Source organism: Impatiens glandulifera, chromosome 4, assembly GCF_907164915.1.
Source record: "Impatiens glandulifera chromosome 4, dImpGla2.1, whole genome shotgun sequence".
In the NCBI taxonomy this organism is placed as follows: domain Eukaryota; kingdom Viridiplantae; phylum Streptophyta; class Magnoliopsida; order Ericales; family Balsaminaceae; genus Impatiens; species Impatiens glandulifera.
In genome coordinates, this window is record NC_061865.1 from 25,723,687 (window position 1) to 25,742,206 (window position 18,520).

Here is an 18,520-nt window from a genome sequence, read left to right on the forward strand (position 1 = left end):
CTCATATATATCCAAATTAACCACAGCTCTTAACCCGAAAATCCGACCACTTTAAAAATTAAGCATCATTATATATAAATATATATAGATACTTTATTAAATATCTTTGATGTAACATGGATATAAATACATTATTTAGAAATAAAAGAGATCACACTCAATCTTAAAATCACTGAATGTTTTGTTTTAAGTCACAATGGTTATCCTCTTCGACTCATTTTTTATGAGGAGATGTTACATCTTGTTTTTTCTTTCACTTATATTCAGCTTTGATGCAAAACTTGTTAGCAGCTATCGTATTCAGATTTACATTTCCAATAACCTTACAGATCCATTGATAGTTAAGTGCAAATCGAGAAATCATAATATCGAACCTCATACACTTGTTCCAGGTGAAACATTTGATTTTACGATAAACTCTAATTTTTTCTTTACAACCTTATACTTCTGTCATTATAGATGGCCAGCGTATAATCGTGAAGTAAGTCACGATGTAATTAGAAGGTCAATGACATACATGTGCATTCAAGATTTTATACCGCATCAATGTCATTGGTATGTTATGAAAGATGGTTTCTATTATAAAGACAAACACAATACTACTACTAGTGGAGTTATTTTAAAGTACACATGGTCATCCTAGAAACAATCTCTACAATAATTAATTCATATAGTACTCTTTGATATGTAATTGAGATATTAATAAATAATAAATATTGGCAATTCTCAATAATTATATTTTGCAAGTATTATTCATTTCATTGTTGTCATGTTAATATTTTAAACATAAACATGAAATACTATTTTAATTTAAGACATTTTTGAAAAAAATAAAATTTGAGATAAATATATTTATTCTCTGTAAACAAGAATATTGTAATTTAAACTATTATAGTGAGTTAATTCACTAAATGAAATTGTGAAAATGCTATTTAATTCAGTCGATTCCAAAAACTGTTTGGGTATGTTGCAAATTTATTACACAATTTTTATATAAGAGTCTTATTAAAGTAACAATATCTCAAATATTCAAACCTCCTTCATCTTTACAACATTTAATTTTATCCCAACTAACAAGATAACACAACAATAAGTTAGAGATCCGCATATAAATTTTTATATTATTCTCTCCATTTTCATCGTTATACTGAGAATGAATATATCATATATGTGGTCATAACAATATATTCTTAATGATAATTAGTCAACCTTTTTCGAGATTTTTTTTTTTTTATCTAGATCGTTTACCTTCTAGATATACTGACGGAAGATCACCAATTTTGAACCCGAACACTTTTGTTAACCTCATCCTTATTTTATTAGAAAGAAAATTTGAGAAGCAAATGCTCACTTTTTAAAATTAAAAGTGAAGATAGAAAATGCACTGTGTTTAAAAATCATGTAAGTAACCCTATGATATCATTATAATATTATTTGTAAGGGATCATATTTTAACCGGATTTAGAGCACGAAAACTTTTACAAATTTTATTAGTTTGTCTTTTTTTGGGATAGAAATTTTAAAATAAGATGAGGAGGGCTTAATATTAAGGTCATATATTTTATTATTACTACAAACAAATTAAAGTAGCTTTATTAATGATGGATTAAAAAATGTTTAAACTTTAATAAAGTTATATTAACTTAATCTAGACTTATAGAGATATTTGAAATTTTGAATGGAATTGTTACGGAGATGGTCAAACAAAACTTTTTCACACCCTTTTACATAAATCTAAACCCGCCCATTGTACACACGTACCAATCGACAAAACTCTTATAAACAAATTTTAAAATCATTTGTTTTAATTATTAGACTGTTTCATGTTGATTCAACTCAAATATTCATTGTTCATAGTTCTTTGGTAGCGGATATCATTTAAATGTTACAAACATTACATCGATAAAGGGTTCTCTTATAAAATAGATTAGGTTAATTTTCTCCAAACAATATCCAATACAGCATGTTAAGAAAAAAATATACAAATACCAAACACTAATCTTAAACGATATAGATAAAAATAGAATAATAAACACAAAATTTAACAAGATTTCACTAACAAATACAATATTCATTCAAAATAGTCCATTAAAATAGTAACTTGTTATATTAACTAAATCTAGAGTTATATAGATATTTGGAATTTTGATTGATATTGTTATGGAGATTGTCAAACAAAACACATTCATACGGTTTTATGCGAATCTAAATCCGCACATTGTACACACGTACCAATAGTCAAAACTCTTATAAAAAAATTATAAAATCATCTGATCAAATTGTTTAGTGTTGAGTCAAACTTAAATATTCTTTTTCTTCATAGTTCTTCACAGCAGATATTATTTATAAGTTACCAACAATAAATCGATAAAGGATTGTCTTATAAAATAGATTGTGATAATTTTCTCCAAACAATACATGCGAAAAATTATACAAATAATAAACATTAATCTAAAACGTTAGAGATAAAAATAAAATAATAAACACAAAATTTAACAAGATTTCCCCAACAAATACAACATTTTTTAATAATAGTCCATTCTATACATTAAATTATAATTATTTAATATAAATAATGGTCAAAACTAACTTCATATTAAGATTAAATTAAAAGTGATTTAAGACTAAATAATTACTATTGTAATGTTTATTAAAAAATTTAAGTCCATCACAATCTAAATATGTAAAAGCTCAAAATTATTATGAAAGGATGTTTATTGAGTTTATTTACACATGTTAAGTATTTTCGAATTTTGATATTTTTTATTAATAGAATATAAAATATAAAAAAGCTCAAAATTATTATGAAAGAACGTTTAGTGAATTTATTTTCAATGTTGAGTATTTTTGAATTTTTGTTATTTTTGTTTATCAATTGAATAAAAATATAAAAAGCACCAAATTATTATGAATGGACATTTACTATGCTTATTTTCATCTATAATGTTGACCTTTTTTTCTGAATTTTTGATTTTTTTTTCAATAGAAAATAAATGTCATTTTAAATAAACTAGGAGCATCCCCGTGCGATTGCACACAGATAAAAATATAAATAAAATAATAAAATAATAATCATATTTATTCAATGTTTAATTTTTTAATAAATTATGAATAAATTAAATGTTAAAATTTTTAATAAATCACAAATAATATATTAAAATAAAATAAAAAAACACTCTCATCTAATTAGTTAGTTATATATATAAATTAGTTAGTTATATATATAAATTAGTTAGTTAAAAAGTTAAACTTATATTGTTAAAATATCTCACGTTCATGTAATTTGGTATTGAATTTAAAATATAAAGTGTTATTAACTTATGTTGTTAAAATGTTGATATTGTTTTGTTAGGTTGCAAGTTCGAAACATTCATATAGAATTTTTAATTTTATTTTAAACCGTTTTAAGTTTATGGGTGGGTCAATCCACAATCCGACCCAAGTATCCATTTACTCTCACATATATATTTAAATTAACCACAGCTCTTAACCCGACAATCCGGACACTTTAAAAATTAAGTATCATTATATATATAGATAACATTACCTTTAAGTTTATATTTTAGTTTATAAATTTATTATAACTTAAGTAGTATTGGATAAAATAAAAATTAAGATTTAAATAATAAACACTAATATTTAAGTATTTATTGACTTAAATATTTGATATAAAAAAATTAATTAACCAAATAAAAACATCTAAATTTGAAATATTTAATATTTAAATTAGTTTGATAATATTTAAAATTAATATATAAAAACTATTATATATTAATTATATTAGTTAATAAATTCAATAGAATGAATTATAAAATTTTAAATATTAAACAAAAATAAATTAAAATAAATATTTATATTTTTTAAAAACATTAATTATTAATTATTAATTTATATATATATATATATATATATATATATATATATATATATATATATATATATATATATATATATTTAAAAATAAGAGAGTGACTATATAGCATGATTTCTAATATTATTTGTAAAGGATTATATTTTTTTTATCAGGAATTAGAGTATGAGATTTTTATAATTTTTATGAGTTTATATTTTGTGGAATAGAAAGATTAAAATAAGAAGAGAAGGATTTAATATTAAGATCTTATATTTGATTATTACTACAAATAAGTTAAAGTAGTTTTATTATTGATGGTTTAAAAAATGTATATCTAAAGTTATATTAACTAAATCTAGAGTTATATATATTGATATTTAGGCATGGAATTTTAGCTTCGACGGGTCGGGTACTCGAAGGAACCAAACCGATCAATTCAGGTAATTTTCTTGTTTTTCGGTTCTAAGTAATTTCGGGTCGGGACTAATCGGTTCCGGTTCGGTTTCGGGTACTCGAAAGAAATTTCGATAATTAATTTTTTTTCTAGTTCTCCCTCTTCTGTTCAGATTCTCTTTCTTTTTTACATTTATGCTGCCCTCCGTTTCCATAATTCTATTCATAGATAAGTTATATGGCAGAAAAAAGTGAAAACGAGGGAACAGAAAAAACTGAAAATGAGATTGAGTAAGAGATGAGGAAGAAAATGAATTTTAACAATTCAGATCTTCTATTACCGATTTTCCTGTTCCCATGTTGCGGACCAATCAAAATGCAGGATTATTATTATATTAATAAATCAAAGTTGGGTTGAAAGGAAGAGAGAGAACTCGGAACCCGGATTCAATTCTGGGTTCAGCACAAACGTCGTTAAACGGAATGTAGAGATACAGTATTGAGTGAAGCATACTTCTCTTTAGGTGCCATGTAAAACAGAATATAGAGATACAGTATTGAGTGAAGCATACTTCTCTTTAGGCGTCGTTTAAAGAGTGAAGCATACTTCTCTTTAGGCGCCGTTTAAAAAGTGAAGCATACTTCACTTCAATTAGTTTATATGCCTAAGGTTCATGTAAAACCTCCAACACATCAATGTAAAGACATTTTAGCGTTCATGTAAAAACATTTATTCATTCATGTATGTAAACCCATTGGAGAATGTGAAGAGACTTTTTTCAGTGAAGCATACTTCACTCCCAGTGTCATGTAAAACGGAAGTGAAACATACTTTACTTTAAGCGCCATGAAAAACGGAAGTGAAGCATACTTCAATTTAAGCAACATATAAAAACAGAAATGAAGCATACTTCACTTCAAACACCATGTAAAACGGAAGTGAAACATACTTCACTTTAAGGGACATATAAAACAGAAGTGAGACATACTTCGCTCCAAACACCATATAAAACGGAAGTGAAGCATACTTCACTTCAAGCACCATGTAAAACAGAAGTGAAGCATACTTCTCTCCAGGTTCCATGTAAAATAGAATATAGAGTTACAATATTGAGTGAAGCATACTTCTCTCCAGGCGCCATGTAAAAAGTGAAGAATACTTCACTTCAACTAGTTTATATGCCTAGATGTTCATGTAAAACCTCCAACACATCAATGTAAAGACATTTTAGCATTCATTTAAAAACAATTATTCATTCATGTATGTAAACCCATTGGAGAATGTGGAGAGACTATTTTCAGTGAAGCATACTTCACTCCAAGTGCCATGTAAAACGGAAGTGAAGCATACTTCACTTTAAGTGCAATGTAAAACGGAAGTGAAGCATACTTCACTTTAAGCGACATAAAACAGAAGTGAAGCATACTTCGCTCCAAGCGCCATGTAAAATGGAAGTGATGCATACTTCACTTCAAGCGACATATAAAACGGAAGTGAATCATACTTTACTTTAAGCGACATGTAAAACGGAAGTGAAACATACTTCACTTCAAACGCCATGTAAAATAGAAGTGAAGCATACTTCACTTCAAGCACCATGTAAAACAGATGTGAAGCATACTTCACTTCAATTAGTTTATATGCCTAGAGGTTCATGTAAAACCTCCAACACATCAATGTAAAGACATTTTAGCGTTCATGTAAAAACATTTATTCATTCATGTATGTAACCCATTAGAGAATGTGGAGGAACTGTTTTCAGTGAAGCATACTTCACTCCAAGCGCCATGTAAAACGGAAGTGAAGCATACTTTACTTTAAGCGCCATGTAAAACGGAAGTGAAGCATACTTCACTTTAAGCGACATATAAAACAGAAATGAAGCATACTTCACTCCAAGCGCCATGTAAAATGTAAGTGAAGCATACTTCACTTCAAGCGCACATATTAAGGTATAAAACAAATTTTCCCGCTGCAAATTCTTTTATAATAATAATATATATATATATATATATAAACTCTAATATAATTTTATATTATAAAAACTTCCTTCTGATTCATCTCTCTCTCTTCAAGCTTCTACCTCCTTTCATGACGATTCGAATACGGCTCCCCGTCTACCAGAAATTTTTTTGTCTAGAAGATCGAAAATCAGTCTAAAAATGGTACGTACACCAAAATCGTTAAGTTTTCTTTGTATTTATGAAACCCTAGGATTACGTACGCACAATGATGTTATTATTTCGTTCATATTTCGGAAACCCTACTCCGAAAATGTCATGTTCAATGAAAATCCTTCGTATTTAGGAAAACCTACTTAGGGTTAGGTTTAATTACAATTTTGTATATTATTTCCACGAAACCCTAGTTACTAATGTAGGAAAAACTTATTTTTGTTATTAACGAAGCATATTTTTTGAATGTACAGGCAACAAACAACGAAATCGTCCCAAACACTATATGCAAAGAATGATTTTTTTGCCCCAATCAATTATCTATTGAAGATAAAGTATTCTCCTCTACAGTCTTCTCGCAAAATGACATTTGATGGGGGTGGCGTCAAAGGTTCTTTGTGGTCTTTGGGATGATGTTAATACAACATTGGATCTCCTAAAGTGTGTAGCGATTCGTTGTTATACATATGCGATTTTAGAAATCGCTCGTCGTGTTTTTGTCTTATTTTTGTACATTCAGGTAAACCATATCTATAAGAGAGTGTTCATCTTCTTTTATGTTATAATCGTCTTCTCAAAGTGTCTAGATGAAGCCGTATGTGTTGTTAAGTAGGTAAAACTCTAAACGATTTTCTTGTGTTTTTGAATGTAGGATGGTATATTCATATACAAAACCCGATGATTCTTGTTAGTAGTTACTCCAAAATAAGACGCAGCGTCTTGTTTTGTTATAAGGCGTCTGTTAATGTGTTGGAGGTTTTACATGAACCTCTAGACATATCAACTAATTGATGTTAAGTATGCTTCACTTCTGTTTTACATGGCGCTTGAAGTAAAGTATGCTTCAAGTTGTAATATGATTTAGTAAAAAATTTCACCTTGACATGCAAATGAACAAAAAGAGTGTACATGGATAATTACCTTACAAATGGGTCGTAGAGGATCCTTCAAGTTTACTTATGCATCAAATATTTACTAAATATTGTTTTGTTATAAGAGGGGTGTATTTGATGATATTTGTGGATTAATTATTAATTTGGTAGAATTGAATTAACTTGAAGTGCTAGTTCCTTGTATCAACTTATCATGAAAATATTCTTAGTTTCATGCATTACTGAATTATTATATTATTTATATATTTTCTTGGTTTGCCTTGTGTTTGAAAAATTCAAGAAAAGGTTCCTATTGAGGAAGTGTTCGAACAACTGAAATGTTCGAGGGAGGGTTTGTCCACAAAGGAAGGAAATAACCGGCTGGAAATCTTTGGTCCAAACAAGTTGGAAGAGAAGAAGGTCCTTCATTTTTCTAAATCAAATTTCCAGAGATATAATAAATTTTTCATTCTAACATATATATAATTTATGAATACAGGAGAGCAAGTTTCTAAAGTTTATTGGGTTCATGTGGAATCCACTTTCATGGGTGATGGAAGTTGCAGCTATCATGGCTAATGGTGGTGGGAAGCCCCCGGATTGGCAAGATTTCATTGGAATCATTTGCTTGCTAGTGATTAACTCTACCATTAGTTACATTGAAGAAAACAATGCTGGTAATGCAGCTGTAACTCTCATGGCTAATCTTGCTCCAAAGACTAAAGTAATACATACACGGTTGTGTATTTATCATTTTCATGCACGTGAAGACGTTTCTGAACAATTGTGTGTCAGTATAATTGTGTTCTTTACGTACTAAGGGATGGCCGATGGAGCGAACAAGAACCTGCGATACTAGCGTCAGGTGACATCGTTAGCATTAAATTATGAGACACCGTTCCTGTTGATGCCCGTCTCCTTGAGAGAGATCCTTTAAAGATAGACCAGTCAGCACTTACAGGAGAATCACTGCCAATCACAAAGAACCCGTATAATGAAGTCTTATCAGGTTCTACTTGCAAACAAGGTGAACTTGAGGCAATTGTTATTGTTACTAGAGTTCATACTTTCTTCGGTAAAGCTGCACATCTTGTGGACAGCACCAACCAAGTCGGGCATTTCCAAAAGGTTATGACATCAATTGGAAACTTCTGTATCATTTCCATTGCCATTAGTATGGGGCTATAGATATCCTTGTCATGTATCCCATCCAGCATAGGGCGTATAGAGATGGAATTGACAATTTACTAGTTCTCTTGATTGGTGGTATTCCAATTGCTATCCCTACTGTATTATCAGTGACAATGGCTATCGGTTCCCACAATCTATCACAGCAAGGTGCCATTACCAAGCGAATGACTGCTATTGAAGAGATGGCTGGCATGGACGTACTTTGCAATGACAAGACAGGAACATTGACGCTCAACAAACTTAGCATTGACAAAAACCTGATTGAGTGTTTCAATAATAGAATTGACAAAGATCTTGTTATATTTCTTGTTACAAGGGCATCTAGGACTGAAAACCAAGATGCAATTGATGTTGCCATTGTTGGTATGCTTGGTGATCCAAAAGAGGTACAACTTTTACTTCTATCCTTGGAACTACTTTTACTTAAAAGTTACTTTGGAGATTAACCTCATATTGGAATTTATAAATATACTTGGTAGGCAAGAGCTAGTGTTAGAGAGGTGCATTTCTTGCCATTCAATCCCGTGGACAAGAGAATTACCTTGACTTATATTGATGCTGATGGTAACTGGCATCGTTCTAGCAAAGGTGCCCCAGAAAAGGTACCTCTATTATTTTTATTTGTTTTCAACTTTTATGGAAGAGAACACAACTATTTATCATCTTCTTTCTGTCTTTATTACGTGGAAACATATCTTAACCCTTTGCAATGCCAAGGAAGATGTGAAGAAGAAGGTCCATAGCATTATTGATAAGTTTGCTGACCGCGGGTTGCGTTCATTGGGTGTTGCAAGACAGGTTTCTAATCTTCATAATCATTTTAGTTAATCATCTCCCACGTGATTCATTTGCATGATTAACTAACAATCAATTCATTTCTTTTGTATTTTAGGTAATTCCAGAGAAATCAAAAGACAGTGTAGGTGGTCCATGGCAATTTGCTGGACTCCTACCGCTCTTTGATCCTCCAAGTCATGATAGTGCTGAAACCATCCGAAGAGCTCTAAATCTTGGTCTAATTGTAAAGATGATAACAAGTAAATAAAGCTATGGTTTTTATGTCTCATAGAAGAGAAGTCTTATTTGTTCATCATTCCCTTTCCAGGTGATCAACTTGCTATTCCCAAGAAGACTGGACGTAGACTTGGAATGGGAACAAACATGTATCCATCTGCCACTCTACTTGGTCAAGATAAGGATTCAAGCATTGTTTCCCTTCCTGTTGAAGAGTTGATTGAAAAAGCCGATGGTTTTGCTGGAGTCTTCCCTGGTAAAAATGCTTTTCCTTATTTTTGATACCAAGTTTCTCATCTCCCTTGATTATTGATCTTCTTCTTCCCTAACAGAGCACAAGTATGAAATTGTGAGAAAGCTTCAAGAAAGGAAGCACATCTGTGGAATAACAGGTGATGGTGTTAATGATGCACCAGCTCTCAAAAAGGCAGATATCGGTATTGCGGTTGCTGATGCCACTGATGCATCTAGAAGTGCTTCCGACATTGTGTTGACTGAACCAGGTCTAAGTGTCATCATCATTGCGGTGTTGACCAGGAGAGCTATTTTCTAGAGGATGAATAACTACACAGTTAACTTATTTTCATGTTTCCTCCTGAATTTCTATCATAGTTATCAATATTTATGAAGATCACTAACAAGCTTGGTTCATTTTTTTCTTCATTTTACAAATATATGCAGTCTCTATCATTATTCGTATTGTGGTAAGTTACCTTTTTCTGAAAGAAAAATGACATTTTTGGTTAGCTAGGTTTAACAGTATATTCTGTATTTAATCAATTCTCTTAACTATTACCATCTCAACTCACTTTTAACACTTGTTATTTAGACCCACATATCATATCCAGTTTTTAAATCCAACATTTGTGGCCTCTAAATCTCATTTCAGAGATGGCAGTTGGATCCTGACTCCCTCCTGAAGTATGGAGATAAAGAGAGGATGTTTTTTTTCTTAAGCTTGAAAGGATTATTTTTTACTTTATGGAGGAGTGGTCCATAAAAGAAAGAAATGTAAAAATAATACAAACTACAAACATAATTAAAAGGAAATTGGACACAAAAATATCAGGCAGTTTTGTTTGAAAATAAGTGAAACTGAAATACAAATGAATTTGAATTAAAAAAAATATATTATTAATTTGTTAATACATATATAGTTAATATATATTTCAATATTCATATGAGATTCTCAATTTTTTTTAATATTTTATAATTGTTCAAACTCAAATATAGTTACCGGTTATTTTCTAACAAACTAAATTAATAACGCTTTATATATTGAATTCAACCCAAATTCTTTAGAACATCTTTATGATAAGTGGGAGCAGACTAATCAGACTACATATCAGTTAATACTTGTGATTTTGTCAAACATTATGATAGTATACATGAGATTTGTATAGATGAAGGAAAATCTAATAATAAATCCCTAATAGATTAAAGCGCTATGGCTGTAATAAGTTTAGGCATTTCGAATGGGAGTTCCCTAAATGGGAAGGAAATGTCAATATTGTTGAGATAGAAGCTGAAGAAGAAGATTACTTAGTGGAGACCGGTATACAAACAACAAAGTACACCACCACACAATTAACTTATTTAAAGTGAAAAGGAATTCTACTCCCCTTGAATAAATCATCAAAGTTTAGAACACATTTAGAATCTATCATTAAAGTTCATGATAACTAAGAGAGTAAAAATAATACACTCCATCTGCTAATAACACAAATGAAGTGTTCTCAAACTAGGGCTAAATAAGGAAAACACAAAAGTGTCTGGCTGGAACCACAAATCACCCTCAAACTGCTTTGACAGTCGGTGTTGCATCTTCAAAATAGAGGATGGTTGTTAGTTCAATCCAATTTGTAAAAGACACACTTTACAAATTACAATAAATAATACAAAGCGGTCACCCCAAAGGAACAATGAGATAATGTTTTTTTTGACAATATCTTTCTTGTAAATTATCATCATCTATTCTTCTGTAAGTGATTTAACGCGCTACTTCACAGCATAATCATAAGCTTAGATACACAAAAGAAGGAAGAATGAAGGTGGTGATTGATGGTCATAAACCAACCAATTGTTGTTGACATGGACCCAACCTAAGAATTAAAATTCGATGATGGTTTTCCCATTTATACTGATGATGTGTAATTTGAGAAAATATCCATCAAGTTATCAAGTACTTCAGGCATAAATTTCCTTCCAAACAAGTAACAAGGTCTCTGTATTCCGTTCCATATGCAAGCTCTTAGCTGTTGAACCCTCTACAATACAGCACACCATACGATCTTATTTTCTTTACAAATTCGTCTCCAAATGAAAAAAATAAAGTAAAAAATCTTAACACGTACCCTTTCATCACTTGTTTCATGCACACTTACATCAATCGACTACAACAACAAGAAAACAAGTCACATTATTATTATTATTATTAACAAAAGACAGCCAATAAAGATGTACATTGTATATCCTATAGTGATATTCTTAAGAAGTTCATAAATGATATCTTGTGCTTCGTATGATTTTGGATGCTATTTTCTTTCATACCAATCAACGTGGGTTACTGGAAATCCCACTCAGATCAAGCATCTATACAATAATACATCATGGTAAAATAATTGAAATAAGAAATTATAATCTTAAAGGTGTTGTTGATTCAGCAAGTTCAGGAAGAAAAATATTATTCTCCCTCACATAGAAAAATGTGGGCAGGTAATGCTCATCAGAATAACAGTTCCTTCCATCAAATCCCGGCTGTGTAAAGATGGGACAATATCCAAGTTAGCCCAATATTCTCAATTTGTTACAACTATATAGAGTAAAAATTACCTTGCAGTAATCTCGGAATATATTATAATACAGACTGTCAGCCATCACCACAATTGCATGTTGACGCTTCATTGGGAACCACCGATAAATAAAATCATTTGAGCAGCATCCGAAGAGCATTTAAACAACGAAATTTATCTTTGGATGAGTTTGATCTACATTACAGAAGCCAAGCCTGAATACTGAAATATCTTAAGAGTTTCACATTACCTGTGAACCCTTTCGAAAATGTTTCTTCTCAATTTCAGGTAACATGTGCTCTGTATATCTATCGATTCCATGTGGCCCAGGATCGTTAAAGATGGACACACAAAGAACATGCATCACTAAAGGAAAACAAAATTTTTGTTTAATTAGATATCAACCATAATAAATAACCCTCTAAAGAAATATGGCTATGTTTTCTTCAATCAGAATGAAATTGGAATTATAATTCAAATTCTAATGCAATTGAATGTATATGATTTTGTACTTGTAATATATATGACTAAGAACATTTCACATACTTGTCAATGAAACTGATATTTGAATTTATCAAATAGCGGTAGACGTATTTAAAATCATGCAACGGTATACAACTGCAAAAGAAAACAAAACAAAAATTGATCAGCATGTTCCTCAAGGATATGAAATCATGATATACAGGAGACAAACCAATCTGACTCACCTGTTAGAAAACATTACAAAATGTTGGTTATCTGTGTATTAAGTGCATTGGCCAACAGACGCCTTTCTGTTATTATTGAAGAGATGAAGTAGAAAATTTTGCATCTTTGTAAAGAGACTTGATATACATAAAGTAGATTATTAATGATAACAGATATCTAATAAAAATGATAGATATACGGGCATAATGATCTTATCTTACATATGTCGCTGAGAATCGTAGTAAAATAAATATTAAACATTCATTATATCCTACATTCCCACATATCTCACAACATATATACTCCTTCTCCTGTCCATGATATTTAACTGAGGCAAAAAGTTCATTCTTTTCCTATAGTGTTTGGGACGATTTCGTTGTTTGTTGCCTACACATTAGAAAAATATGTTTCGTTAATAACAAAAATAAGTTTTTCCTACATCAGTAACTAGGGTTTCGTGGAAATAATATACAAACCGTAATTAAACATAACGCTAAGTAGGTTTTCCTAAATACTAAGGATTTTCATTTAACGTGACATTTTCGGAGCAAGGTTTCCTAAATATGAACGAAATAACGACCTTCTTGTGCGTACGTAATCCTAGGGTTTCAAATACAAAGAAAACTTAACGATTTTGGTGTACGTACAATTTTTTAGACTAATTTTTGATCTTCTTTACAAAAAAAATTTCTGGTAGAAGGGGAGCCGAATTCGAATCGCCATGAAAGGAGACAGAAGCTTGAAGAGAGAGATGAATCGGAAGGAAGTTTTTATAATATAAAATGATATTAGGGTTTATATATATATATATATATTATAAAAGAATTTGCAGCGGGAAAATTTGTTTTATACATTAATATGTGCGCTTGAAGTGAAGTATGCTTCACTTCCATTTTACATGGCGCTTTGAACGAAGTATGTTTCACTTCTGTTTTATATATCGCTTAAAGTGAAGTATGATTCATTTCCGTTTTACATGGCGCTTAAAGTGAAGTATGCTTCACTTCTGTTTTATATGTCGCTTAAAGTGAAGTATTCTTCACTGAAAACAGTTTCTCCACATTCTCCAATGGGTATACATACATGAATGAATAAATGTTTTTACATGAACGCTAAAATGTCTTTACATTGATGTGTTGGAGGTTTTACGTGAACCTCTAGGCATATAAACTAATGGAAGTGAAGTATGCTTCTCTTCTGTTTTACATGGCGCTTGAAGTGAAGTATGCTTCACTTCCGTTTTACATGGAGCTTGGAGAGAAGTATTCTTCACTTCTGTTTTACATGGCGCTTGAAGTGAAGTATGTTTCACTTCCGTTTTACATGGCACTTGGAGCGAAGTATGCTTCACTTCTGTTTTATATGTCGCTTAAAGTGAAGTATACTTCACTTCTGTTTTACATGGCGCTTGGAGCGAAGTATGCTTCACTTCTGTTTTATATGTCATTTAAAGTGAAATATACTTCACTTCCATTTTACATGGCGCTTAAAGTGAAGTATGTTTCACTTCCGTTTTACATGGCGCTTGGAGTGAACTATGCTTCACTAAAAACAGTCTTTCCACATTCTTCAATGGATTTACATACATGAATGAATAACTGTTTTTACATGAACGCTAAAATGTCTTAACATTAATGTGTTGGAGGTTTTACATGAACCTCTATGCATATAAACTAATTGAAGTGAAATATGATTCACTTTTTACATGGCGCCTAGAGAGAAGTATGCTTCATTCAATATTGTATCTCTACATTCTGTTTTACATGGCACCTGGAGAGAAGTATGCTTCACTTCTATTTTATATGTCGCTTAAAGTGAAGTATGTTTCACATCCGTTTTACATGGCGCTTGGAGTGAAGTATGCTTCACTTCTATTTTATATGTCGCTTAAAGTGAAATATACTTCACTTCCGTTTTACATGGTGCTTAAAGTGAAGTATGATTCACTTCTGTTTTACATGGTGCTTGGAGTGAACTATGATTCACTGAAAACAGACTCTCCACATTCTTCAATGGATTTACTTACATGAATGAATAATTGTTTTTACATGAACGCTAAAATGTCTTTACATTAATGTGTTGGAGGTTTTACATGAACCTCTAGGCATATAAACTAATTGAAGTGAACTATGCTTCACTTTTTACATGGCGCCTAGAGAGAAGTGTGCTTCACTCAATATTGTATCTCTACATTCTGTTTTACATGTCACCTGGAGAGAAGTATGCTTCACTTCTGTTTTACATGACGCTTGAAGTGAAGTATGTTTCACTTCTGTTTTACATGGCGCTTGGAGTGAAGTATGCTTCACTTCAGTTTTACATGGTGATTAAGTGAAGTATGTTTCATTTCCGTTTTACATGGCGCTTAAAGTAAAGTATGCTTCACTTCCGTTTTACCTGACGCTTGGAGTGAAGTATGCTTCACTGAAAACAGTCTCTCCACATTCTCCAATGGGTTTACATACATGAATGAATAAATGTTTTTACATGAACGCTAAAATGTCTTTACATTGATGTGTTGGAGGTTTTACATGAATCTTTAAGAATATAAACTAATTGAAGTGAAGTATGCTTCACTTCTGTTTTACATGGCGCCTAGAGAGAAGTATGCTTCACTCAATATTGTATCTCTACATTATATTTTACATGGCACCTAGAGAGAAGTATGATTCACTTATGTTTTACATGGTGCTTGAAGTGAAGTATGCTTCACTTTCGTTTTACATGGCGCTTAAAGTGAAGTATGTTTCACTTCCGTTTTACATGGCGCTTGGAGTGAACTATGCTTTACTGAAAACAGTCTTTCCACATTCTTCAATGGATTTACATACATGAATGAATAATTGTTTTTACATGAACGCTAAAATGTCTTAACATTAATGTGTTGGAGGTTTTACATGAACCTCTATGCATATAAACTAATTGAAGTGAAATATGATTCATTTTTTACATGGCGCCCAGAGAGAAGTATGCTTCATTCAATATTGTAATTTCTACATTCTGTTTTACATGGCACCTGGAGAGAAGTATGCTTCACTTCTGTTTTATATGTCGCTTAAAGTGAAGTATGTTTCACATCCGTTTTACATGGCGCTTGGAGTGAAGTATGCTTCACTTCTGTTTTATATGTCGCTTAAAGTGAAGTATACTTCACTTCCGTTTTACATGGTGATTAAAGTGAAGTATGATTCACTTCTGTTTTACATGGTGCTTGGAGTGAACTATGATTCACTGAGAACAGTCTCTCCACATTCTTCAATGGATTTACTTACATGAATGAATAATTGTTTTTACATGAACGCTAAAATGTCTTTACATTAATGTTTTGGAGGTTTTACATTAACCTTTAGGCATATAAACTAATTGAAGTGAACTATGCTTCACTTTTTATATGCACCTGGATAGAAGTATACTTCACTCAATATTGTATTTATACATTCTGTTTTACATGTCACCTAGAGAGAAGTATGCTTCACTTCTGTTTTACATGACGCTTGAAGTGAAGTATGTTTCACTTCTGTTTTACATGGCGCTTGGAGTGAAGTATTCTTCACTTCAGTTTTATATGGCGCTTAAAGTGAAGTATGCTTCACTTCCGTTTTACATGGCGCTTAAAGTAAAGTATGCTTCACTTCTGTTTTACCTAACGCTTGGAGTGAAGTATGCTTCAATGAAAACAGTCTCTCCACATTCTCCAATGAGTTTACATACATGAATGAATAAATATTTTTATAGGAACGCTAAAATGTCTTTACATTGATGTGTTGGAGTTTTACATGAACCTCTAAGCATATAAACTAATTGAAGTGAAGTATGTTTCACTTCTGTTTTACATGACGCCTGGAGAGAAGTATGCTTCACTCAATATTGTATCTCTACATTATGTTTTACATGGCACCTAGAGAGAAGTATGATTCACGTATGTTTTACATGGCGCTTGAAGTGAAGTATGCTTCACTTCCGTTTTACATGGCGCTTAGAGCGAAGTATGCTTCACTTTTGTTTTATATATCGCTTAAAGTGAAATATGCTTCACTTCCGTTTTACATGGCGCTTAAAGTGAAGTATGCGTCATTTCCGTTTTACTTGATGCTTGGAGTGAAGTATGCTTCACTGAAAACAGTTTCGCCACATTCTCCAATGGGTTTAAATACATGAATGAATAAATGTTTTTACATTAACGCTAAAATGTCTTTACTATGATGTGTTGGAGGTTTTACATGAACCTCTAGGCATATAAACTAATTGAAGTGAAGTATGCTTCACTTCTGTTTTACATGGCGCTTGAAGTTAAGTATGCTTCACTTCTGTTTTACATGGAGCTTGGAGAGAAGTATTCTTCACTTCTGTTTTAGATGTCGCTTAAAGTGAAGTATGCTTCATTTCCGTTTTACATGGCGCTTAAAGTGAAGTATGCTTCACTTCTGTTTTATATGTCGCTTAAAGTGAAGTATGCTTCACTGAAAACAGTCTCTCCACATTCTCCAATGGGTATACATACATGAATGAATAAATGTTTTTACATGAACGCTAAAATGTCTTTATATTGATGTGTTGGAGGTTTTACATGAACCTCTAGGCTTATAAACTAATTGAAGTGAAGTATGTTTCATTTCTATTTTACATGGCGCTTGAAATGAAGTATGCTTCACTTCTGTTTTATATGGAGCTTGGAGAGAAGTATTCTTCACTTCTGTTTTACATGGCGCTTGAAGTGAAGTATGTTTCACTTCCGTTTTACATGGCGCTTGGAGCAAAGTATGCATCACTTCCATTTTACATGGCGCTTGGAGCGAAGTATGCTTCACTTCTGTTTTATGTCGCTTAAAGTGAAGTATGTTTCACTTCCGTTTTACATGGCACTTAAAGTGAAGTATGCTTCACTTCCGTTTTACATGGCACTTGGAGTGAAGTATGCTTCACTGAAAACAGTCTCTCCACATTCTCCAATGGGTTTACATACATGAATGAATAATTGTTTTTAAATGAATGCTAAAATGTCTTTACATTGATGTGTTGGAAGTTTTACATGAACATCTAGGCATATAAACTAGTTCAAGTGAAGTATTCTTCACTTTTTACATGGCACCTGGAGAGAAGTATGTTTCACTCAATATTGTAACTATATATTCTGTTTACATGGCACCTGGAGAGAAGTATGCTTCACTTCTGTTTTACATGGTGCTTGAAGTGAAGTATGCTTTACTTCTGTTTTATATGTCCCTTAAAATGAAATATGTTTCACTTCCGTTTAAATGTTGTTTAAAGTGAAGTATGCTTCATTTCTGTTTTATATGTTGCTTAAATTGAAGTATGCTTCACTTCCGTTTTACATGGCGCTTAAAGTGAAGTATGTTTCACTTCCGTTTTACATGACACTTGGAGTGAAGTATGCTTCACTGAAAAAAGTCTCTCAACATTCTCCAATGGGTTTACATACATGAATGAATAAATGTTTTTACATGAACGCTAAAATGTCTTTACATTGATGTGTTGGAGGTTTTACATGAACCTCTAGGCTTATAAACTAATTGAAGTGAAGT

General features: G+C 31.5%; 2 pseudogenes; one reads left to right on the top strand and one right to left on the bottom strand.

Annotated features, from left to right (window-relative positions):
- The first annotated feature begins 6,794 nt into the window (after positions 1-6,794).
- LOC124934992 lies at positions 6,795-10,232 on the top strand (annotated as a pseudogene).
- Positions 10,233-11,627: 1,395 nt separating this feature from the next.
- On the bottom strand, positions 11,628-13,296 carry LOC124934993 (annotated as a pseudogene).
- Positions 13,297-18,520: the final 5,224 nt, after the last annotated feature.